This window comes from Thalassophryne amazonica, chromosome 13 (genome assembly GCF_902500255.1).
Source record: "Thalassophryne amazonica chromosome 13, fThaAma1.1, whole genome shotgun sequence".
Classification (NCBI taxonomy): Eukaryota; Metazoa; Chordata; class Actinopteri; order Batrachoidiformes; family Batrachoididae; genus Thalassophryne; species Thalassophryne amazonica.
In genome coordinates, this window is record NC_047115.1 from 39,420,771 (window position 1) to 39,447,382 (window position 26,612).

The window sequence follows — 26,612 nt, forward strand, 5'->3', positions numbered from 1 at the left end:
CGGATTTGGTTCTTGCACGTGGTATTGCTGTCACAAATATGACATCATGGCTCTTACATCAGTGGTCTCTGATCACTTACTTATTAAGTTTACGGTTTTCGCTGCCGTGTTTAGTGGAACAACACCTTATATATCCTACGGTGATTGCTGCATCAACTCCTCAACTAAGACTGAACTCGAAGCTACACTGCCTGATGACTTAGCTTCACATTTGGCAAATACCCAATCACTAGAAGACGTGTGGATAGTTTAAACTCAGTGCTCAAAACTACACTCGACATGATTGCGCCACCTGTGTTAAAACCGAGCTCCCAAAACACAGTCACCTTGGTTCAATGATTACCGGCGTGACCACAGAACCACAGGGTTCTGTCATAGGCCCCCTGCTTTCTCCCTTTATATAGCACCCCCTTGGGCACATATTGCAGCGTTTTGGATTACCTTTCACTGCTATGCTGATGATACTCAGTTATACATGCCAATAACTGTTGGTAATTTCACTCGCATAAAATCTTTAGAAAATTGCCTGCATCAGTGAGAAGTTGGGATGTCTAGTAACTTCCTACTTTTAAACTCTGATAAGATTGAAATGATGGTTCTTGGTCCAGCGAGGCATTGGAATCAATTTGACCAGCTGGTGCTTACCTTAGCCCATTTTGGCATCCCTTCACTGGCTTCCTGTCACTGCATGATGGGATTTTAAAGTTCTGTTACTGGCTTTTAAAATTGTTCATAGACTTGCACCTCCCTATTTGGCTGACCTGGTCAATCCCTACATACCAGCTCAGGCCCTGCGCTCTCAGGGTGCAGGACCTTCATGTGTTCCTACAGTGAATAAAAAGTCTGCCGGTCACAGAGCTTTCTCCTACCATGCCCCAGCTCCATGGAATGATCTCCTGGCACATATACGGCAGTCGGATAATGTGGAGACTTTTAAATCGAGACTGAAAACCCATTTGTTTTCCTTGTTTTATCATTAGTTTTATTGTGTCATGTTTTTATTCTTGTGTTCTTTTATGTTTTGTCTTTTTATTGTGTTTTTAACTTTCTAATTCAATTTTTCCTCTGTTTTTGGTATTGTGTTGTGTCAAGTGCCTTGAAGCGATCTCATTGTGAGTTGGCGCTCTAGAAATTATTAAATTTGAATTTAGTTTATATTGCGGCAAATCACAACAAAGCTGCTCAAGGTGCTTCACACAAGCATTACCACCATCTTCTGCTCCACAGTGTAGATCAGACGGTATGTCATTCATAACAGTATATAGAAGCAGCTTGTCATGCATGTAGATTGTGCCAATTTTGTCATTATAGATGATAATGCAGTATTTTTTGACACATAAGGCACTTCAAAACATAAGTTACAGGGGGAAAAAACAATTAAACATGGCTTATATGTTGTGTGTTGGGGGGTGTGGCTGGATATTTTGGTGTTCTTTTCTTTTCTTTGCTCTTCAGGTGGCATGGAAACTGATTTGTCTGTGGAGAAGGTGCTGGCTGAAGAGTCCTCACCCTCATCAACATCATGTGTAGCACCTGTGACTGGTGCTCACATGCAACCTTAAAGACTTTCAGCTGAAGCAGATAATTGGATGGCGTTCTGCATTTAAGTCATGTGTGATTCAAGCAGAACTGCCGGGAACTCGACCTTGTGATGTTCGTTTGTGAGACGCTGAGGACCGCGCCTGGGTTTGACACATCGAGCCCGTGAAGCAGGGAAGGGTGAGGACACATGCTGTCAGCACACATTAAAGGTAATTAAGTGTTTGATTAATTGTTGATAGTAACTTGGTGTTTTGTTACACAGTATACTTGAATTGTGATGAGAATTGTGCAGCTTGTTCTCACTGCTGTGGCGTGCGGATAAGTGATCCTCCACCTGTTGTGAGAAGCTGCTCATTTGCATAAAGTTAAAAAAGATTCAGACCTGAATGTGTTGCTGATAGCGTGTGTCTTTTGAAAGATATTGTTGTAACTGCTGACTTACCTCACCTCTTCTTTGCTTCACAGAGAGTCGGTTTGTCGTGTCCACCTGGGGGGTGTTTGGCGGTGGTAGTGAGTCCAGGAGTGCCGGGCTTTGATCCTTGCGGGCGCTGGAGAGCGTGCCAACAGTCACTCCACCAGAGGGACGCTGTTTTTGTTTTTACACCTTTATGCACAGTGGGTGTAATATATATGTTTTGGAACTTGTCCTATGTTAAGAAGTTGTCTATATTGTAGCAGTAATAAAATTTAAACACTTTCTGCCTGACTGTGAATTACGGGTGTCCCAGGGTGACCTTTGGCATCTGTACATATACATGTACTGTACATGCTGGAAGGTGTTGTGAATGTCAGCAAACTAACTGCAACAGATACCTCAAAATAACCATAACCACACGACTAATACTCGAGCTTGGTAACCGGAGCTTGATGAGAATAGTCCTACTTCATATGTTCCATCCACCACTAAACCAGCTGATTCTAATGAGTTCAACTCTTCAGGCAGGTAGCTGATCTAAGGGCCCTTCACTCAGTGCGCATGACTCAGGAATCGTGTGCAAACCGTGTGAAATCATTCCTGCCTTTAACGCCTCGTACAACTGTTGCTACAACTATTTGCGCACACCAGCGGCTGAAAGACAAAGTGTGCGCTGTGGCACCCCCCGCGGAGGTGTCGGACAAATTCAGGTGACACACACAACATCTAACACCGCTCGTATGGCATTTAGACAATGTGTGGCCAGTCGCATCTTCACACGACAGCAGACTGCAGGTGACCACTGTCCTACTGGCGGAGAGAAATTTGTCAAGTACTACACGAGTGTGGCTTTGGTGTGTGCGCTGAGAACTGACAGGAGGTGGGGCTATGACAGAAGCAGCTGGGTGATCTGTCCAAACACAGTAGGTCTTGACCAGCTGGAATGTCCAGGAAGACAGACATGGACTACCAGGTCACTGTGAGGCATGTATGTGTGATGTGTATTTACGTGGACATAAATAAAACATATATTGCGCGGTGGCGACAAGCTGCAGCCAGTGAGGTGCATGCACATAGCGGACATCGACAGCCTGCCAGGTTGAAATGGACCATTAGATCAGAACACAAGCAGGCCGATGACTGTCACTCCGTGAGCTCTGTTCCACATGAGTGATGTCGATGCTGCGGCACGCTGTCCACAAGAACGTGTGTCGGACAGAACACACGCGCGCGGGCGACTGGATGCACATGACAGTAGATGTGGACATGATCAGAGCACACAGCTTCTCATTCATGTCATTTCCTGACTGTGTCTGTGACCATGGGTCATCAACAGAGGAACAGACGGATCATATTTGTATTCTTGCTGATAAATGCAGTGTTTTTATATGGGTGTGATTTTAATTTTTTTTTTTTTTTGGTAATACTTCATGTCCTTCCTGATATGAGGTAGATTCCTGCAGCTTTCAAAGAACAGCTCCATGCTCTGTGGTAAAGTTGCTGACTGCAAATCAGAGATTTTAAAATGCATGAGTTCGCGTCTGGTGGGTGGTGTGTTTTTTTTTCTCTTTTTTTATTATTCCCCATAAGTGGCGCGATGTGGTCCCACAGGTACTGATGGTTTTTATTTTTTTATATTCCACATAAGCGGTGGTTCCCAGAACCAGCTGGTTTTATTTCTTCCACATAAGCAGTGCCATGTGGTGCACCTGGCACTGTTCCTGCTCGAAACACACTGGCGCGTGCACGAACTCTCGCGGGGTTCCAAACACCTCGCCCCCCCGTCGGTGCGAGTTTTGTGGTGTGCTTATTACGAACTGTTTCGCCGTAATCGACAAGATGTCAACCAAACTTCGCACTATGTGTGAACGGGCCCTAATCAGTGAAATCACCTTTTTTTTTTAGGAGATTTAGGACTTTTACTCAGTGAAGCCGGGGTTACCCACCTCTCACCATTACAAAAAAAGAACCCATTTAGAACAAGAGTACTCAGGTGGATCCAATGCCATGGCACAAACACCCACAGAAGAAATTAATCATGAGAACAGGTTGATAAGTAGCCTAAAAGAGTTCTTGACCAGATAAACAGTCAAGTCTCGGAACATGTGTGGTTTACGAATATCGTGGATCAAGACGGCCTTCAATGACTTCTGAACTTTGCCATCAGGAGTGTATCTTTATGTGGTGAAAGTGCTGAACTTGTGTAGACTTTCACTTAGCTTGGCAGTGATGTTTGTTTCTGGGTCCTCAATATTAGGAAGAGTTTATGCAGCTATGAGGTCACTGGAAAGAGATGTATCAAACGAGTGGTTACTGTGGATGAGAAGTATCATTTGCATTGTGAAGGAGCATGCAGCCATGTGGTGCATTTCTCTGAAAATGATCCAGCACAGTGTCTCGGTTGAGGGCCCCAGTGACTGCAGGATCAAGGAGGCACCCATGTTTCACATGGGGGCAGCAGATAAATGACTACTTTCAACTAGTGGCCACAGGCCCATTTTCTCTTTGTGTGTTTGCCATCCAGGACCCAACACAGTTCCATAGTGTGGTGGATATGGCACCGCTGCACCTCTACACGCTAGTGGACCGGACCTGGCAAATTATTGGCTTTTCTACAGCCAAAATACCAAACCAGAACTCATGATTAGGTCACCAAAATGTGAAAAACACCAATTTTAATGGGATGAGAACATGTTGGAGAAACCGATGATTTTTCAATGAGGAATTTTCTTTTTTGTTTGCTGAAAAATGAGACTTGAAGTGTTAACGGCCCCATTAAAAAGGTCGGTCTGTTAGCAGCACCTGCAGCTGTCATTCCAGCTCAGGGTCCTCCCCAGGGTCCATCGTTTAATCTCACAAAGCTGTGAACTGCAATGACCTTTAGCCAACTCACAAAGTAAGATGAGTCACGGTCAGTGCACTTCCAGAAAATACAAAATACCTGTTTTAAGTTACAGTATAATATTCAGCATATGCCACTGTGGTTTTGCTGAAAGAATGAAAATTTAGTTCTGACTTGGCTTTGACACTTACTAAAAATGGTCCATCTATTTTAAGAGCGTATATGAGGCCCAGTGGAGTGTGTGATTGACACAGTGAGGCACAGTTTAGGAGAGGCATGGCACATCAGCGTGGTTGATGTCCACGCAGGAATTGCCAAGGCTGAAGAAGACAACCTAATGATGCCAATTAAGCTGGCGTGTCCCTGTAGCATGACTGGCGGTTTGATTTCAGCAGCACAGATGAGCATGTGTGCCTGTGTACGTCAGTGCACGCAGGCCTGTTTGTTCAGAGGCACAGATTGAGCTCCTGGGTAACTGGACAGAGCTGAGCAATAGCTACAATGCCAGTGGCGGCTAAATAAAATGTCCAATTCTTTCTTTCTTTCTTTTTTGTCTCTCCAAATTGCCGCGATGGTTAACCAAAGCATGACTTTCAGCCTAAAAAAGGAACTGAATCTTCCAAATGGAAAACTTAAAGAAAGAAATAAAAGAAAGATATCAGAGGGCATATGCATAATGTGCACACCACAATGTAAATGCACATAAATATACATACATGGTCTGTAAAGGTGTTTTTGACTGTGACTACATTCATACCAATCAATGTATGTTTTAGATCATGCATCTACAATAGCCATCCAAGTAATATTCCCACTAAGTTTGAGGGAAATCTTTCCAGCTGTTTTTGAGTTATCTTGTTCACACAACACAGATCAGTAAAAAAGTACACCGCTATTGCTGCTTCTCTGACACACGGGATAAAGGGAAGCTTGTGGTTGTCAGAGTGTCTGAGTCTGTCCTTGATCAAGGGTAAGCTCAAGGCTTTCAGTGACTTCCTGGACTTGGCCATCAGAAGTGTATCTGTAAGTGACACTAGTGTTGAATTTATATAAATACTCACTTATGTCGGCATTGACATTCATGTCTCTTGGTCCTCTGACTTTGGGATCGAGAGACACCTGAGAAGAGCCTGGAAAGTCTTGAGATCGCTAGATATAGATGTTTGGCAAACTTTGTAAGAGAATGAAGGTCCACTGAAGGTCATTAGGTACCTGATGTTTCCTGACTTACTGTCTGGTTGTGAGATTTAGATGTTAACCAGTGACCTAACTGGATGACTTTTGTATTGATCCTAGGATACCATTGGGATGGCTTTGTGTCTAATCAATAGTTACTTCAGGTTCACTAACCAATAGTTACCAGCACGTAGGTGCCTCAGTGTTGAGGACCCCAGTGGCTGGAAAAGACCAAGGGGACATCCATGTTTCACTTGGGTGGCAATACACGGATACTCACAAGAAGTGGGGATGGATTGGTCGTCTACTATGGTGGTTGCCATTGATGATCTGGGAAAGTTCCATGATGTAGTGGATCAATACATAGAGACTCACTGTGCCAACACATTCTTCCAGACTTGACTTAATGGTCATCAACTTAATTTAATTCATGAAATGTTGCTTGACATGACTGGATTGGAACTATGTATCAAAGACACAGTTTATGGTAGTTTCAATAAAAACATTCAGGAAAAATCAAAACTGGCAATAAAGCCTTGAAGATTCAATTATATGCTGAATGCTAACTGTTCTCAGACAGACCGACAAGCAAATTCCTTCCACTTTTCATTTATTTCACCACAGACAGCGCTGGGAGAGGTTGTTTCAGCCCTGTCCATGTTTTGGATCTTTTACAAATGTAGTTATTCATGTAAGACAGAGTGTACTTTCAAAAGTATTCTGCTTGCAGTGGATATCCTGCCAGAATGTTGTGATTCTGCTCTGCTCAACCACACAGTCTGCTCATGTTTTCAGGGTTTTATCAATCCTCCACCTAATCAAATATGGATTATCTCCAGATTTACCTCTGTCTCTTTCTAACCCCAGGTGCTTAAAAAGATATCGGCCTACATCCAGGAGCAGAATGAGAAGATCTACGCGCCCAGAGGTCTCCTCCTTACAGACCCCATAGAGAGAGGCATGAGGGTCGTATCCTTCACTCATCCATTTGCTATGTTTAGATGTGCACAGCAAAGTTGAGGATAAACACTCAAGTATGCAGCTGTGACAGATGGCAGAAGTTTAAATGTTAAGGAAACTGAGTGGAAGGCCATTCTTCTCTGAACCTGTGACAACCATCTGGGTTGGTTGGAAATTAGTGAGAAATACTCTCTGCTTCCTCATAAATTATCATCAGCATGCCCTTGGAAAAAAAAAAAAATCACTTAAACTCTGCTGCAGAGGAGCTGTTTAACAGATAACTGCAGCAGCTTTCGAAGAGCAATTGTGAAGCAGAACAGGAATGAAAATACCGTGCATCCAGAAAGTATTCACAGCGCTTCACTTTATGTTACAGCCTAATTCCAAAATGGATTAAATTCAGTTTTCCTCAAACTTTTACACCCCATAATAACAATGTGAAATAAGGCTTGGGTTTTTTAAAGAGTTTTGCAAATTTATTAAAAAACATAAATAAATAAACAAATCACATGTACACAAGTACTCAGCCTTTGCCATGAAGCTCAAAATTGAATTTAGGTGCATCCTGTTTCCACTGATCATCCTTGAGATGTTTCTGCAGCTTAACTGGAGTCCATGTGGAGTAAATTCAGTTGATTGGATATGAATTGGAAAGGCACACACAGCTGTCTATATAGGTCCCACCTATGGAATAGACCTATGGCGACGCGCGACAGTGCAGCGGCTTCTTGAGCTCCCGGTTAAGCCTTGGTATTTTTATACTTAACAGCTGTTAATGTTATAGTTTTGAGTTGAATATGTGTGTGAACTACAGCTTAACCGAACTGATGGCCATCAGAAACAATTCGGTCTGCACAATATCTCTGGAGTTGAAATCTGCACTCGGGAGACAGCGGCTCCTGAGGACAACAGAGTGGTGCAGCAGAGTGCGGGGAGCAGCCCGCAAGAGGAAGCGGTGCACCCGAAAACAAGAGAGGAAAGCGCGGGGGTGCGCTAGCCCGGTTAAAGGCTAGCAGGCCGCCGATTCCAACTCCTCTTTTTGGCCAATGTCCGCTCGCTGGATGGCAAACTGGATTTGTTACATCTGAGGCTGAGTACTTCTACAGAAATGAGGAACTGTGCTGTTCTTTGTCTTACTGAGACCTGGCTTAATAATAACATGCCGGACTCAGCCTTCCAGATTGACGGACTGCAGCTTTTCCAAGGGCCGCGACCACCGGTCGGGGAAAGGACGGGGAGGAGGACTGTGTGTGTACGTCAATGAAGGTTGGTGTACAAACTGTGGACTGGTTAAAAGCTATTGTTCTGAGGCTATAGAAATCATGAGTGTGTGGTGCAGACCTTATTATCTTCCTCGTGAGTTCAGGTGGTGTTCGTCACTATTGTTTATATGCCGGCGGATGCTAATGCTAACGATGCGTTGAAGGAGCTACATGACATCATTAGCTCGCTGCAAACAAAGCACCCGGAGGCATTTTACGTGGTTGCAGGGGACTTTAATCACGTGAAACTGATGGACACGCTGCCTAGTTTTTATCAGCATGTCACTTTTCCCACACGGGGAGACAACACTCTGGACTGTGTGTACACCAACATTGGTGGAGCATATAGAGCTCTCCCCGCCCCCATCTTGGCTCCTCTGACCACATCTCCATCCTGCTGGCACCAGTGTATCGCCCGCTACTGCGGCGGTATAGGCCAATAAAGATGACAGTCACTGTGTGGCCCAGGACTGCTTTCAATGCACAGACTGGCAGGTTTTCAGGGAGGCAGCTATGTGTGAGGGAGAGGTGGATCTGGAGGAATATACCTCCTCTGTTCTCAGCTTCATCTCCAAATGCATTGATGACGTCACTTCCACCAGGACAGTAACATGCTACCCAAACCAGAAACCCTGGCTGAATGCTGAGGGAGAGCTCTGCTGAAAGCTAGGGATGCTGTGTTCAGGGCAGGTGAGGCATCAACACTCACAGTGGCAAGGAAGGAGCTGAAGGCTGGCATTATGAGGGCTAAGGCCACATACGCTCAGAAAATCCAGGGTCATTTTGCTACCAATGACCCCCGGCGCATGTGGTAGGGGATAAAGTGCATCACGGATTATAATATTAGGGATGCACAGTGCCCAATGGACCCCTCTCTGCCAGACGCACTTAACAGGTTCTTTGCCCGCTTTGAGGACTTGGACATGTCCCCCAGCACCAGACTCATCACTTCCTGATGAGACGCCCTCAGTGTGACCACAGCAGATGTAAGGAAGACCCTCCAGAGGATTGACCCCCGAAAGCTGCAGGTCCTGACAATATTCCGGGGCGGGTATTGACGGACTGTGCATACCAGCTGTCTGAGGTGCTGACAGACATTTTTAACACATCACTGACTTTGGCAGCCGTCCCCATCTGCTTAAAGACTGCCACAATTGTCCCCGTCCCCAAGTGTTCTACAGTGAGAAGCCTGAATGACTACCGACCTATAGCTTAACTCCGGAGTTATGAAGTGCTTCGAGAGGTTGTTCATGACCCATATCAAAGACTCCATTGATGTCACTGTAGATCCTCACCAGTATGCCTACAAGGAAACCGCTCGACTGATGATGCCATTCATCGTTGATTCATTCAGCCCTCACCCATTTGGAGAGCAGGAATTCATATGTCCGCCTGCTCTTTTTGGACTTTTCCTCCACTTTTAATACCATCATCCCACAGACCCTGGTGCAGAAGCTCTGCTCCCTTGGTCTGAGCTCCACACTGGGGAACTGGGTTTTGGACTTCCTGATCAACCGTCCACAGAACTGTAAGGATCCACATACCATCTCCTCTTCCATCACCCTCAGCACTGGCTCACCTGAGGGCTGTGTGCTGAGTCCTCTTCTGTTCACTCTGCTAACTAACATATGATTGCTCAGCAAGACATCCTAGCTGTCATATAGTGAAGTTTGCGGATGACACAGAAGTAGTGGGACGCATCAAGGATGATGATGAGTCCATATACAGAGAGGAGGTGGAACATCTGGTGCAGGGGTGCAGAGATAATAATCTCTGCATCAATGTGAAGAAAACCAAGGAAATGGTAGTGGATTTTAGGAGGAACAAGGGCCCTCCTTCTCCCTTGTATATTGGAGGAGCAGCTGTGGAAGTGGTCTCCAGCTTTAGGTACCTGGGTGTGAACCATCTAGTGATCTCACCTGGGTGCCAATACTCCCGTTTGGTCAGGAAAACCTATCAACGCCTCTATTTCCTAGGAAGATGCGGAGAGCTGGATTGGGAGCTCCATTCTGAGGAGCTTCTATCACTGTGCAGTGGAGAGCATCCTCTGCACCTGTATTACTGTGGGCACCGGCAGTTGTACAGCTATTGAGAGGGGGGCTTGCAGAGGGTGGTAAAGGCTGCACAGAGGATTGTAGGGGGCAGCCTTCCCACCACCTCGGATCTCTACTTATCACGGGGCAGGGAAGGGCTCTCCGCATTCTGAGGGACTCTTTCCATCCCGCACACAGTCTGTTTCAGCTCCTTCCTCAGGCAGGCGGTCAGGAGCATTCAGAGTAGAAACTACTAGGACTCAGAAACAGCTTCTTCCCTGAGGCTGTAAGGCTGCTGAATTCGAGCTGCGCTCCAAAGAATTTACATCATCATATATAGATTGCACTAAACCACTTTAATTGTTCATATGCAAAAACTTTGTGTGCAGTATATGTGCAATATTGGTTTACTAATACCCAGTACAATATCATAGTTATGCATCTATATTTGGTATTAAATGTCCTTAATTGGTTACTATTTGATTCATTTAATAGGTTATATGTAATTATTATTAATGTTTTTAAATAACTGGGACCTGAGTACAAATTTCGTACCGCTAACATGGAAATGTGAGTTGGTATGGCAATAAAGTTCCTGAACCTTGAACCCACAGTTGACAGTGCATGTCAGGACACAACCAAGGATGAAGTCAAAGGAAATTACAAACTCTGTGAATGTCTTTGAGTGGCCCAGCCAGAGCCCAGACCTGAATCTGATTGAACATCTCTGGAAGATTCTGAAAATGGCTGTGCACTGACGCTCCCCGAATTGAAAGAAAAGAGGAACAGTAGAATATTTGTTTCACAGTTTGGACTTCCTGTTTTGTTCGATGGCTTGGGTATGTTAGCAGAGTATGTCCAGACAAATGTATTTATTAACACATTTGTTGTTTGAAGATGAGTAACATTGTATCAGAGTTGTACCATATCAGTTACTGAAGAATGCAGTATCGGTATTGTATTGTACTGTACATCAAGAAGTGGTATCACAATATGGACTATCCTATGATGGCCCACTTTTGCAGGCAACCAAAGAACATTTGGACACTTCATCAACTGGTGCCAAATTGTGGTTGAACCTGTATTCCATAAACATATTTGAGCACTTTTACAGAATTCCAGTAACGTTCTTGTTCACCATTAATGATGAACCTTGACATTCATGTTGTCTTCAGCTAGAGATCAGTGTGTTTGAGGACCAAGGTTCAGGCAGCTCCAGTCCCAGCAGCAGCATGTCATCAGCAGGAAGCAGTGCCCGATGACTGGAGGTGCAGCGCCAGGCTTACGGGTACCACCACAGGGGCAGCGGGACACTCACCAACATCCGCCTGCTGAAACATGAGAGCACCAGGTTCTAAGAGGCGAGGAGGTCCACACCATGTCAACTGTCCTCACTTCAGTGTATCATGTTGAAAACAGGAGCTGGCACACACAAACACACTGCATATGCAATAGAATGAGTTTAGATATAGCAGATCCCATATTACAGAGAGCAGGCGCATATGTCCAAATGTGTTTGAGGGAATAACCCTCACCGTGCATGCCTCAAACCTTCCACTAAATTAACAATAACCTATCCCCAAAAACAGAAGCAAAGTCTTAATTCTATAAATTGATTTCTTTGCACCAGCCTTTCTCCCTGTTTTGAAAACACAAGGTTCGGTCAGATCGGGCACACAGAAATGATCACACAGACTGCATTTTGCTAGAATAAAAAGGCGTATATTTATTCCCACAAAAGCAAGTTACATCAAACACAAGTGGTTGCAGCGCATTTTCTCTTACCGTGACGCCTTTAAGGTGGAGAGCCAACACCTTCAGCAGAGTGCGCCTGTCAACCGGCTGGGCGTTCGTACGTTAACCCGCAGCAGACTCTGTTGAAGCATGATTCTACTCCCTTTTTTCTAGTGTGTCCGCGAAGGGAGGTGAGTGGCCAACTCAACCTCCCTGGCGCACATAATTTCTTTAATCAAACAGGCATCTGAAAGTTATTTTCTCTCTCTTACAAAGACATAATAAAAGCAGCTCTTCGCTCCCAGTTCCGAATGATCCCAGCATGCTTCACTCCCAGTCGTTAGTGGCTACAAAAAACAAAGTCGTGCTATCTGTGTAATAATAACAAGTACATCCAGCTCTTCGCTCCCAGTTCAGACTGACCCCAGAGTGCTAAAACAAAATTAAATAACAAATACATTCTCAGGGTTACTTTAAGACAGGTGCAAACAGCACAATAACATTTTTATTATACACTCCCAAAGTGTGAGCTCAGCCCTCAGTGTGATGTGTGGCAATAAAGATTAAATCTACTTAAAGTAATTAAAATAAGTTTGTTAAAAGTACCCATTTAGAGGCATCGTTACTCTAATGAATTTATAAAAAAATTAAATTTAATGGAAATTTAAAAAAAAAACTAAATGAAATTTTAAAAAATATATAGAAAATATAAATAAGGAAACATACATGAGAGTAAATGAAGATTTTGAAAGATTTATTTATTTTATTAATGTAGGAACAGTATTCTTTTTGAACACCACTCCAATTAAAATACTTCATCCATTTCATAAAGCTTTACACACACACACAAAAGCAAATTACAAAAGAAAGGAACCAAAACAGCAATACATTGTTTTAAATTCATGTGTTAGAAAAATATCCTGTCTCTATTTTATCAGAGATTTATATTTTTATCAAAACTGTACTGCACGTTTGGTTGAAGCAAAACCAGTTGTGGCGCCCTCTAGGTCAAACAGTATACTCCTCTAACCCACTCAAACATAAGTTTATAATAATAAAGAGTGTTAGTTTGATTATTTATTAATTATTAGTGGCCACATACTCTTACATAAATATCCACACACGGCTCGAGGAGGAAACATTTGTGGGGAAAAAGCAGATGCACAGTCTCTAACTGAAGGGAAAACTGTGTCTGAGTCTGCATGTTTTATTTACTCTTCTGTCTTTAAATCATTTTCACTATTTTCTGGTAGTGCATGCCACAGCTTGATGATTTACATTACCTGGGATTGCAATGTATTTTAGCACATGCAGTGAAAGTGCAGTGCACTGAAAGCCAACTACCTGCTGGACTTCTGTTGTAGAACTTTTCAACTTTCTGCCAGTTATTGTACCTCCAGAGGACGAGATGAACATCCACAGATGTTTCCAGATGTGACTGTGTTCAGCCTCCTGTGCTTTTGATGCCTTCATGTTTTATCCCACTGGAATGGATACCTGACCTGGGGCTGATGGACTGGCCAGTTAAAAAAAAGAAGAAGAAAAAGACATATTATGCTCCCAACAACAACAACAAAAGACAGTTCAGTGGTCATTGTACAAAATGTGGTGAGTGTAAATGAGTTGTACAGCACAACAATACTGTGAGAGACATAATCTAAAAAAAACAAAAAAAACAAATCACAGTGTATGATTTTTTAATAATTTGTATGTTACTGCTGCAAATAAGCGTTCTGAACACCTACCAACCAGCAAGAATTCTGGCTCTCACAGACCTGTTAATTTTTCTTTAAGAAGCCCTCTTATTCTGCACTAATTGCACCTGTTTGAACTTGTTACCTGTATAAAAGACACCTGTTCACATAATCAATCACACTCCAACCTGTCCACCATAGCCAAGACAAAGAGCTGTCTAAGGACACCAGGGACAAAACTGTGACCTGCACAAGGCTGGGATGGACTACAGGAAACAGGCAAGCAGCTTGGTAAAAGACAACACTGTTATGATTATTTATTAGAAAGTGGAAGAAACAAGATGACTGTCAATCTCCTTTGGTTTGGGATTCCATGCAAGATCTCACTTTATGGGGTAAGGATGATTCTGAGAAAGCTCAGAACTATAGAGGAGGACCTGGTCAATGACCTGAAGAGAGCTGGGACCACAGTCACAAAGATTACATTAGTAACACATGATGCTGTCATGGTTTAAAATCCTGCAGGGCAGCAAGGTCCCCCTGCTCAAGCCAGCACATGTCCAGGCCCGTTTGAAGTTCACCAGCGACCATCTGGATGATCCAGAGGAGGCATGGGAGAAGGTCATGTGGTCAGATGAGACCAGAATAGAGCTTTTTGGGAATCAGCTCCACTTACCATGTTTAGAGGATGAGAACAACCCCAAGAAAACCATCCCAAACCGTGAAGCATGGGGGTGGAAACATCATACTCTGTGGGTGCTCTTCTGTAAAGGGGACAGGATGACTGCACCGTATTGAAGGGAGGATGGATGGAGTTATGTATTGCGAGATTTTGGCCAACATCCTCCTTCCCTCAGTAAGAGCATTGAAGATGGGTCATGGCTGGGTCTTCCAGCATGACAATGACCCCAAACACACAGCCAGGGCAACTAAGGAGGGGCTCTGTAAGAAGCATTTCAAGGTCCTGGAGTGGCCCGGCCAGTCTCCAGACTTGAACTCAATAGAAAATCTTTGGAGGGAGCTGAAACTCCAAACATGAAAGATTTGGAGAAGATCTGTATGGAGGAGTGGACCGAAATCCCTGCTGCAGTGTGTGCAAACCTGGTGAAAAACTACAGGAAACATTTGACCTCTGTAATTGTAAACAAAGGCTACTGTACCAATATTAACTGTTGGGAAAGTGTAGTGACACGGACCCACAACAGGGGGCGTAAATGAACGGACAATGGAAGGAGTCAAATTATAACACTTTACTGGTGTGAATGTCACAACCAAACACAGCAGAATCAGAATGTGCAACAGTCAATTAATAAAAGGTGTCGTGTGGGCAGGCTCGACGATAGGAGACGCCCGTCTGGAAACGAACCGGAACCACACGATTTCCACCGCCACCTGAACCCGAGGAATACTGGAGCTGCCAAGTCCCGGAGTCCCCAGGTGGCCACCTTCCCGGCTTGTCGGATCTGGTACTGCTGGCAGAAAGCAAAAGACAGTCAAAGGGTGGGTGTGTGAACACCCAGTAACAATGGTGGGAATACCACCTCCACCTCTCACTCAGCGCGTTGCAGCGGACTCAGCTGAAAAGGAGCGCCGTCTTGCACAGCCTCCTCAAAAACGACCGGTTCTCCTGCAAACACTCACAATAATAGATTTATCGATCTCACAAAAGGGGCTGAGAGTATTACCTCCAGATGAAGATGATATCTCGGCAGTTTGGTGGAGGTGTCTTCCTGCTTTTATACCAGATGTGTTGATTAGTGACAGCTGTCACCCATCATCCGTGACAGCTGTCACCACGGCTTGTTCCTGAGGCGGCAGCGCCCTCTCGTGCCTGAAGCCCGCACTTCAGGCAGGGCGCCTTCTGGTGGTGGGCCAGCAGTACCTCCTCTTCTGGCAGCCCACACAACAATTAACATTGATTTTCACAGGTGTTCAAATACTTATTTGCAGCAGAAACATACAAATAAATTATTTAAAAAATCATACATTGTGATTTCTGGATTTTTTTTTTTTTTTTAGATTATGTCTCTCACAGTGGACATGCACCTAAGATGAAAATTTCAGACCCCTCCATGATTTCTAAGAGGGAGAACTTGCAAAATCGCAGGGTGTTCAAATACTTATTTTCCTCACTGTATATAAATCTTCAGCCCTTTTTTCATACCTTCCTTTTGGAAGTTAAAACTTTTAAATGTATTTCATTCAGATAGTGTTGTCATCTTTCTATATTCAGTTTTTCATCATCTTCAAAAGAACTTTGCAGTGTAGTGGAAACCAGAGTTGTACTTTCTCAGCTCCCCAACCAACTTCAGAAGCTCTGCAACACTCTGATATGTTACAAGGGAGCTGCAATATTTTCTTGTTGGTGGTGGAAATTAATATAAAGACTCAACCATTTCAACGTTTGACAGAGCCTAAAAACAAGCTGTCATATTTTGGTTTTGACTGACATGTCGGCAAGGTTGGGTAGGATTACTTTGAAAGAATACATGTGGATTACATGTATGTATGTACATACATTTGGATTACTTGTAATCTGATTACTTTTGGATTACATTTCAAAGTAATCCTACCCAACCCTGCATGTCGGCTTGACAAGCAGCAGCTGCTTTTCCTTTCAGAAGTCTGCTCATTCTTTTCTCACAGATAAAGTGTCATTTCAGACTAAATCTTTAGCTGCATCTTGAGTGCTCTGCTGTGCTCTTTGTGGCCATATGAAACAAAATCATTCAGCTTTACTTCCACTTTAACTTTTTTCCTTTTTCCTTCTTCTTTGATGACAATCATGCACATTTTCTGTGCTACAGTCCCTCAGTTTGGGAACCACTGCTGTAGCTCTTTGTTAATAATGACATCACTTGAGGTAATCAGCGATTATGATGATGATGAATGTAATCAACCTCAGGGGAAAAGTCAAAAGTGTGCCAGTGTATTACAGGCTAAACCCTGGAAGATGATGAAAAGAAAAAGATAAATGTATGAGCAGCCTGTTCTTTCAGGAATGAAATTCTTTGATTACCTACACATACATTTGGATTCAGTCAAATATGTGACTTAGACACACACTCACAAAACTGTCATTGTAATTGTAAAATACAGCACTATCATTAATGTCACTCCTGTCTGATAGTATGTTACGCTCCAGGTCTGCAGCAAAGACATTCGTTGATTGTCGTACAGTATGTGTGGTTGACAGGCTTCATCAATATCAGTGTATTCACTTTGGAAACTGGTTGAAATGCAGACAACTGAGCCTCATATCCCCTGCTCGGAGACCTATTGTCTTCAAAGTGAACATATTGTGGTTTTTAATATGCTTAAAGCTATAGTGTGTAGGATTTAGGTCTTCTCCGATGCATTAGGCAGTCGCCCAAGGGTGCCACCAGTTAGCTGGATGCCCATGACAACATAACGCATTGGGCGCCACTAATATGGACTACATCAACCCTGAAAATGTCACAAAGATTTCTTACAGCAGAAATATGGTCAAGGCCACCTTTTACAGAATTTTTTTTTTTTTTTATATTATTTAGAGAATAATGACAATTCCTTCATCAGTTGGGAGTAGAGCTAGTTTATTTTAGGCAGGGGGAGGGGTTCCTGATATAGTTTTCTCTGGGCCCCTCCCCAATCGGACCGGGAGTGACATGTTTAGCCGCATGTTCTCCTTGAATTGCTGGCTGTCTGAGTGGTGTCCAAAAAATGAGGTGGGCTTCATAGATAATTGGCAAAGCTTCTGGGGAAAACCTGGTCTTGTTAGGAGAGACAGCATCCATCCCACTTTGGATGGAGCAGCTCTCATTTCTAGAAATCTGGCCAATTTTCTTAAATCCTCCAAACCGTGACTATCCAGGGTTGGGACCAGGAAGCAGAGTTGTAGTCTTACACACCTCTCTGCAGCTTCTCTCCCCCTGCCATCCCCTCATTACCCCATCCCCGTAGAGACGGTGCCTGCTCCCAGACTACCAATAACCAGCAAAAATCTATTTAAGCATAAAAATTCAAAAAGAAAAAATAATATAGCACCTTCAACTGCACCACAGACTAAAACAGTTAAATGTGGTCTATTAAACATTAGGTCTCTCTCTTCTAAGTCCCTGTTGGTAAATGATATAATAATTGATCAACATATTGATTTATTCTGCCTAACAGAAACCTGGTTACAGCAGGATGAATATGTTAGTTTAAATGAGTCAACACCCCTGAGTCACACTAACTGTCAGAATGCTCGTAGCACGGGCCGGGGTGGAGGATTAGCAGCAATCTTCCATTCCAGCTTATTAATTAATCCAAAACCCAGACAGAGCTTTAATTCATTTGAAAGCTTGTCTCTTAGTCTTGTCCATCCAAATTGGAAGTCCCAAAAACCAGTTTTATTTGTTATTATCTATCGTCCACCTGGTCGTTACTGTGAGTTTCTCTGTGAATTTTCAGACCTTTTGTCTGACTTAGTGCTTAGCTCAGATAAGATAATTATAGTGGGCGATTTTAACATCCACACAGATGCTGAGAATGACAGCCTCAACACTGCATTTAATCTATTATTAGACTCTATTGGCTTTGCTCAAAAAGTAAATGAGTCCACCCACCACTTTAATCATATCTTAGATCTTGTCCTGACTTATGGTATGGAAATAGAAGACTTAACAGTATTCCCTGAAAACTCCCTTCTGTCTGATCATTTCTTAATAACATTTACATTTACTCTGATGGACTACCCAGCAGTGGGGAATAAGTTCATTACACTAGAAGTCTTTCAGAAAGTGCTGTAACTAGGTTTAAGGATATGATTCCTTTATGTTCTCTAATGCCATATACCAACACAGTGCAGAGTAGCTACCTAAACTCTGTAAGGGAGATAGAGTATCTCGTCAATAGTTTTACATCCTCATTGAAGACAACTTTGGATGCTGTAGCTCCTCTGAAAAAGAGAGCTTTAAATCAGAAGTGTCTGACTCCGTGGTATAACTCACAAACTCGTAGCTTAAAGCAGATAACCCGTAAGTTGGAGAGGAAATGGCGTCTCACTAATTTAGAAGATCTTCACTTAGCCTGGAAAAAGAGTCTGTTGCTCTATAAAAAAGCCCTCCGTAAAGCTAGGACATCTTTCTACTCATCACTAATTGAAGAAAATAAGAACAACCCCAGGTTTCTTTTCAGCACTGTAGCCAGGCTGACAAAGAGTCAGAGCTCTATTGAGCTGAGTATTCCATTAACTTTAACTAGTAATGACTTCATGACTTTCTTTGCTAACAAAATTTTAACTATTAGAGAAAAAATTACTCATAACCATCCCAAAGACGTATCGTTATCTTTGGCTGCTTTCAGTGATGCCGGTATTTGGTTAGACTCTTTCTCTCCGATTGTTCTGTCTGAGTTATTCTCATTAGTTACTTCATCCAAACCATCAACATGTTTATTAGACCCCATTCCTACCAGGCTGCTCAAGGAAGCCCTACCATTACTTAATGCTTCGATCTTAAATATGATCAATCTATCTTTGTTAGTTGGCTATGTACCACAGGCTTTTAAGGTGGCAGTAATTAAACCATTACTTAAAAAGCCATCACTTGACCCAGCTATCTTAGCTAATTATAGGCCAATCTCCAACCTTCCTTTTCTCTCAAAAATTCTTGAAAGGGTAGTTGTAAAACAGCTAACTGATCATCTGCAGAGGAATGGTCTATTTGAAGAGTTTCAGTCAGGTTTTAGAATTCATCATAGTACAGAAACAGCATTAGTGAAGGTTACAAATGATCTTCTTATGGCCTCGGACAGTGGACTCATCTCTGTGCTTGTTCTGTTAGACCTCAGTGCTGCTTTTGATACTGTTGACCATAAAATTTTATTACAGAGATTAGAGCATGCCATAGGTATTAAAGGCACTGCGCTGCGGTGGTTTGAATCATATTTGTCTAATAGATTACAATTTGTTCATGTAAATGGGGAATCTTCTTCACAGACTAAAGTTAATTATGGAGTTCCACAAGGTTCTGTGCTAGGACCAATTTTATTTACTTTATACATGCTTCCCTTAGGCAGTATTATTAGACGGTATTGCTTAAATTTTCATTGTTACGCAGATGATACCCAGCTTTATCTATCCATGAAGCCAGAGGACACACACCAATTAGCTAAACTGCAGGATTGTCTTACAGACATAAAGACATGGATGACCTCTAATTTCCTGCTTTTAAACTCAGATAAAACTGAAGTTATTGTACTTGGCCCCACAAATCTTAGAAACATGGTGTCTAACCAGATCCTTACTCTGGATGGCATTACCCTGACCTCTAGTAATACTGTGAGAAATCTTGGAGTCATTTTTGATCAGGATATGTCATTCAAAGCGCATATTAAACAAATATGTAGGACTGCTTTTTTGCATTTACGCAATATCTCTAAAATCAGAAAGGTCTTGTCTCAGAGTGATGCTGAAAAACTAATTCATGCATTTATTTCCTCTAGGCTGGACTATTGTAATTCATTATTATCAGGTTGTCCTAAAAGTTCCCTAAAAAGCCTTCAGTTAATTCAAAATGCTGCAGCTAGAGTACTGACGGGGACTAGAAGGAGAGAGCATATCTCACCCTTATTGGCCTCTCTTCATTGGCTTCCTGTTAATTCTAGAATAGAATTTAAAATTCTTCTTCTTACTTATAAGGTTTTGAATAATCAGGTCCCATCTTATCTTAGGGACCTCGTAGTACCATATCACCCCAATAGAGCGCTTCGCTCTCAGACTGCAGGCTTACTTGTAGTTCCTAGGGTTTGTAAGAGTAGAATGGGAGGCAGAGCCTTCAGCTTTCAGGCTCCTCTCCTGTGGAACCAGCTCCCAATTCAGATCAGGGAGACAGACACCCTCTCTACTTTTAAGATTAGGCTTAAAACTTTCCTTTTTGCTAAAGCTTATAGTTAGGGCTGGATCAGGTGACCCTGAACCATCCCTTAGTTATGCTGCTATAGACGTAGACTGCTGGGGGGTTCCCATGATGCACTGTTTCTTTCTCTTTTTGCTCTGTATGCACCACTCTGCATTTAATCATTAGTGATCGATCTCTGCTCCCCTCCACAGCATGTCTTTTTCTTGGTTCTCTCCCTCAGCCCCAACCAGTCCCAGCAGAAGACTGCCCCTCCCTGAGCCTGGTTCTGCTGGAGGTTTCTTCCTGTTAAAAGGGAGTTTTTCCTTCCCACTGTAGCCAAGTGCTTGCTCACAGGGGGTCGTTTTGACCGTTGGGGTTTTACATAATTATTGTATGGCCTTGCCTTACAATATAAAGCGCCTTGGGGCAACTGTTTGTTGTGATTTGGCGTTATATAAAAAAAAATTGATTGATTGATTGATTGATATGAATAACTTGTTGAAAGTTTCCTTCCTTCTGTTAAATGTCAGCTGAACGAGGAAGTAAAATGTAAACATTTTTTTAAGACTAATTGGTATTACTGGTAGAATGAGGTAAGCATGATTTCACTATGGACAAACGCTAACAGGTTAATTATTACTGTATGTGCAACACACACCCCTGCCGTGACTTTTCACGGTTTTGTATCCCTTCAGGTTTGGTGATTGTTGCCTTCTCTTGTGATAAGGAAGATGTCTGATCCTCCATTTCACACAAAATGAGGGTTCTAGCAACCAGTAGACAGTCTACAGGTCTTCAACCACTAATTCACCTTCTTTTTATCCCCTGGCATGAAATACGGAGCGATATAGCGATCAGCATGTCCATCTGGCTGGTTTTGCTTGCTAGCGTGATATCTCAATAAGCAGTTGACCAGTTTCATTTATATTTAGGATAAGGGTGTACATGGATGATCCCTGACACCAAGTTGATTATGGTGACCTTGAGGTCGATTTCAGTGTCACAGTGAGACATTCAAGATTTTGTTATTGCCACCCTTGTTAGCGTGATCTCAAGAACCAGTTGACCAGTTTCATTCATATTTAGCATAAGAGTGTACTTGGATGATCCCCCGACACTTAGACTCTTGTTTCTTCAGTCTTCTGTGTCCTTTTCAGGCTACTGTATCAATTTGGCCACCATGAGGAGGTGGGCCCCCATGTGGATATGAAGGGCTCATTCTACGGTCATGAAAACATCGATTGTTGTTGTAGGTAATTTATACACTAACGGGCAGGTGATTATGAATACTATATTCCATTTCTGTAACCCCTAAATACATCCCCAATTCCAATGAAGTTGGGACATTGTGTAAAATGTAAATAAAAACAATACAATGATTTGCAAATTGCGCTTCATAATGCACCACACATTTTTAATGGGGGACAGGTCTGGACTGCAGGCAGGCCAGTCTAATACCCACACTGTTTTACTATGAAGCTACGCTGTTGTAACACATGCAGAATGTGGCTTGACATTGTCTTGCTGAAATAAGCAGGGACGTCCCTGAAAAAGACGTTGCTTGGTTGGCAGCATGCGTTGCTCCAAAACCTGGATGTACCTTTCAGCATTGATGGTGCCATCACAGATGTGTAAGTTGCCCATGCCATGGGCACTAACACACCCCCATACCATCACAGATGCTGGCTTTTGAACTTTGTGCTGGTAACAATCTGGATGGTCTTTTTCCTCTTTTGTCCTGAGGACATGACGTTTACACTTTGCGTCTGTCCATTTCAAATGAGCTTGGTCACAGAGAAGGCGGCGGCGTTTCTGGATGTTGTTGATGTATGGCTTTCGCTTTGCATGGTAGAGTTTTAACTTTCACTTGTAAATGTAGCAACGAACTGTATTAAGTGACAGTGGTTTTCTGAAGTGTTCCTGAGCCCACACGGTAAGATCCTTTACACAATGTTGGTTTTTAATGCAGTGCCGCTTGAGGGATTGAAGGTCACGGGCATTCAATGTTGGTTTTCGGCCTTGCTGCTTACGTGTAGAAAGTTCTCCAGATTCTCTGAATCTTCTGATTATATTATGGATTGTAGATGATGGAATCCCTAACTTTCTTGCAATTGAACATAGAGAAACATTGTTCTTAATCTGTTGGACTATTTTTCCATGCAGTTGTTCACAAAGTGGTGATCCTCGCCCCATCTTTGCTTGTGAACGGCTGAGCCTTTTGGGGATGCTCCTTTTATACCCAATCATGACACTCACAATAAGTGTCCTCAGTTCCCAAACGCTTATTGAGTGTTGTTAGAAGGAAAGGTGATGTAACACAGTGGTAAATATACCACTGTCCCAGCTTTTTTGAAACATGTTGCAGGCATTCATTTCAAACTGAGCAAATATTTGCACAAAAACAAAAAAGTTTATCAGTTTGAACATTAAATATCTTGTCTTTGTGGCGTATTCAATTGAACATTGAGCATTTTAAAGCCACCGCAGTACTTTAACAAATAAATTGAATAGATGATAAATTGGATTCCTGTAGTTGTTGAGTGGAGCGCCGTAATCTATGAATGACTGTTGCCAGTGAACAAAGATGAAGTAAAACAAGCTGCATTTGAGTCACATTACTGCTATAATTTCACTTTACTGTTTCCGTGACAAGGCTTTCTCCCATGTTTTTATTGTAGCTGAAAACCTTGTGTTCCTGCCAGAAAACAAACACTTTCTACTTGAACTACAGGAGGTGCGGTTTTGCAAAGTATAAATAAGATGGAAATCACTGGGTGACATTATGAAAAAATTTTAATTTAAAATGATCCTGGATCCGGCTGAAAATCCAAATCACATTTTTTTGACCCAAGGTCGAGGTCACCATGAAATTTGATTGTGCTTGTAAGATACTGGGAGATCAGACAAAGAAAACAACTTTCCCTCCATGACTTTCAATGGACGATGAATGTAAAAGTTAAGAAGTACTGAAGTTTCACAGAACACAGTATGGTTCTGGTACATACACTAATATCTTCTGCATTTACTGCAAACTCTATACATGCAAATGTAAAGCAGTAAAAATGACATGTCATTTTACTGTGTATATTGTTTGTCACATGTCATATCTTGATCTCTGTACTGTAATTGTGAGTGCAAGAAGTCTTTCTCATGTATGTAAGAAAAGGTTTCTATGCTACTGTTACAAGAGTAAACTCATTCATGGTGCAATATTGTCTTCCTACTATATAAAATGTATGTGTTGTGTATGTGCCAGCCTCTTTGTGCTTTCAGTCCTGAACTGTTTTTCCTCAGAGACACTCAATCTGCACTGATGATTAATGCTGCACGCTGTGTTAAAACATACGGATACCAAGAAGTTAACTCCTCAAACAACACAGAAAATAATTTTTATCTTATGTACACTCAACAAAAATATAAACGCAACACTTTTGGTTTTGCTCCCATTTTGTATGAGATGAACTCAAAGATCTAAAACTTTTTCCACATACACAATATCACCATTTCCCTCAAATATTGTTCACAAACCAGTCTAAATCTGTGATAGTGAGCACTTCTCCTTTGCTGAGATAATCCATCCCACCTCACAGGTGTGCCATATCAAGATGCTGATTAGACACCATGATTAGTGCACAGGTGTGCCTTAGACTGCCCACAATAAAAGGCCACTCTGAAAGGTGCAGTTTTATCACACAGCACAATGCCACAGATGTCGCAAGATTTGAGGGAACATGCAGTTGGCATGCTGACAGCAGGAATGTCAACCAGAGCTGTTGCTCGTGTATTGAATGTTCATTTCTCTACCATAAGCCGTCTCCAAAGTCGTTTCAGAGAATTTGGCAGTACATCCAACCAGCCTCACAACCGCAGACCACGTGTAACCACACCAGCCCAGGACCTCCACATCCAGCATGTTTACCTCCAAGATCGTCTGAGACCAGCCACTCGGACAGCTGCTGAAACAATCGGTTTGCATAACCAAAGAATTTCTGCACAAACTGTCAGAAACCGTCTCAGGGAAGCTCATCTGCATGCTCGTCGTCCTCATCGGGGTCTCGACCTGACTCCAGTTCGTCGTCGTAACCGACTTGAGTGGGCAAATGCTCACATTCGCTGGCGTTTGGCACGTGGGAGAGGTGTTCTCTTCACGGATGATGCGAAGGAGATGTGTTGCACTGCATGAGGCAAATGGTGGTCACACCAGATACTGACTGGTATCCCCCCCAATAAAACAAAACTGCACCTTTCAGAGTGGCCTTTTATTGTGGGCAGTCTAAGGCACACCTGTGCACTAATCATGGTGTCTAATCAGCATCCTGATATGGCACACCTGTGAGGTGGGATGGATTATCTCAGCAACGGAGAAGTGCTCACTATCACAGATTTAGACTGGTTTGTGAACAATATTTGAGGGAAATGGTGATATTGTGTATGTGGAAAAAGTTTTAGATCTTTGAGTTCATCTCATACAAAATGGGAGCAAAACCAAAAGTGTTGCGTTTATATTTTTGTTGAGTATAGATGCTGTTTACACATCCACATCAGATATAAATTAAAAATCAATGCATTCATGTCATTTTTCAACATGACTGTTATTCCATGGAGAATGAGGTTCAGTTGTTTAAAATTCAATATGATTTCAATTTATTTATAAATCACAGCATAAATTGCCCCAAGGGTAAGGTTGAACCTTACCCACCCCCTTGAGCAAGCAGTGGTAAGGAAAAAAAAAGCTCTCTCAGGAGGAAGAAACCTCAAGCAGACCAGACTCAGAGGGGTAACCATCCGATTCGGACATGGTAACAATAATAAACATAAAATAAACAAAGTGCATCAAATAACTGTCAAACATGCAAAACAGAGAAGGCATGCATCACACTGAAGTCATGAAGGTGACCAGGGAATCTTAAAAATTGTCATTACATCACTGTCATCAAGATGAATGTTTGAGTCTCCCACAACTCCATTTAGAATGGATGAAGCTTTTCTCAAAACTAAAACAAATCCAGTTTTCCTGACTCAGCCTGCTCAGGTTGCCAAGTCACATTATCATCTTAGAGCTCTATAGTGCTGGTTTCCTGTATATTCGTTTTTTCCTGTATATTCGTTTTGTGAATTGTTCTGTAATTTTTGTCTGTAGCATGACCCAAGCAGAGGGTCACCCCTTTGAGTCTGGTCTGCTTGAGGTTTCTTCCTCAGAGGGAGTTTTTCCTTACCACTGTTGCTCTGGGGGTTAGTAAGGTTTGACCTTACTTGTGTGAAGCGCCTTGAGGCAACTCTGTTGTGATTTGGCGCTATATAAATGAAAATAAACTGAAATTGAGTTCACTGCTTAAGAGTTGACTTAATTTATTGTCAGAATTACTCAAATTAATATGATGAATCATCAGGACATTATTTGTTTTCATACAGATTTTTTCTTAGAATGTAGCTGAAGGTAAAACATAAAATGGGGTGGGACTCCATTGTTCTCCTGGGGGATTTCAACGCCCATGTGGGCGGCGACAGTGAGACCTGGAGGGGGTGATCGGGAAGCACGGCCTCCCCGATCTGAACCTGAGTGGTGTTCAGTTGTTGGACTTCTGTGCTAGTCACAGTTTGTCCATCACGAACACCATGTTCGAGCACAAGGGTGTCCATAAGTGCATGTGGCACCAGGACACCCTGAACCGGAGGTCGATGATCGACTTTGTAGTCGTATCATGGGCTACTCTGTGACGCCTCTACTGGTGGTTGGCTCTCACTGCGGTATTGTATCACTTCCTGTTCCGGAGCACAACGGTGTTTTGCTGTATCTGTTAGCTGTTTAATCTGCGCAGTTAGATTGATCTAGATAACTAGATAACGATTTGTTTCACAGTGTAATCTTCACGTGCCTTAACTAAAGCACTCCCTCTGCTGAATCACCTCTAAATTATTTACACATTATTCACTTCGTGTGTTTTTAGGAATCCGCTAGCTTAGCGCAGCTACTAGCTCTTAGCCGATTTAGCATGGTGGCTTCTCCTGTCTCCTGTCCCGCACTTTTCTGCTCTGGGTGTGAAATGTTTAGTTATTCCTCGGCCTCCTTTAGCAGTAACGGTACTTGTAA

General features: G+C 42.6%; 1 long non-coding RNA gene across 1 annotated transcript; it reads left to right on the top strand.

Moving 5' to 3' along the window:
* The first annotated feature begins 6,840 nt into the window (after positions 1 to 6,840).
* LOC117523437 lies at positions 6,841 to 11,511 on the top strand. The gene is made up of 2 exons (XR_004564504.1): positions 6,841 to 6,944; positions 11,406 to 11,511. It is a non-coding gene; the product is annotated as an uncharacterized LOC117523437 (long non-coding RNA).
* The last annotated feature ends 15,101 nt before the right edge of the window (positions 11,512 to 26,612 follow it).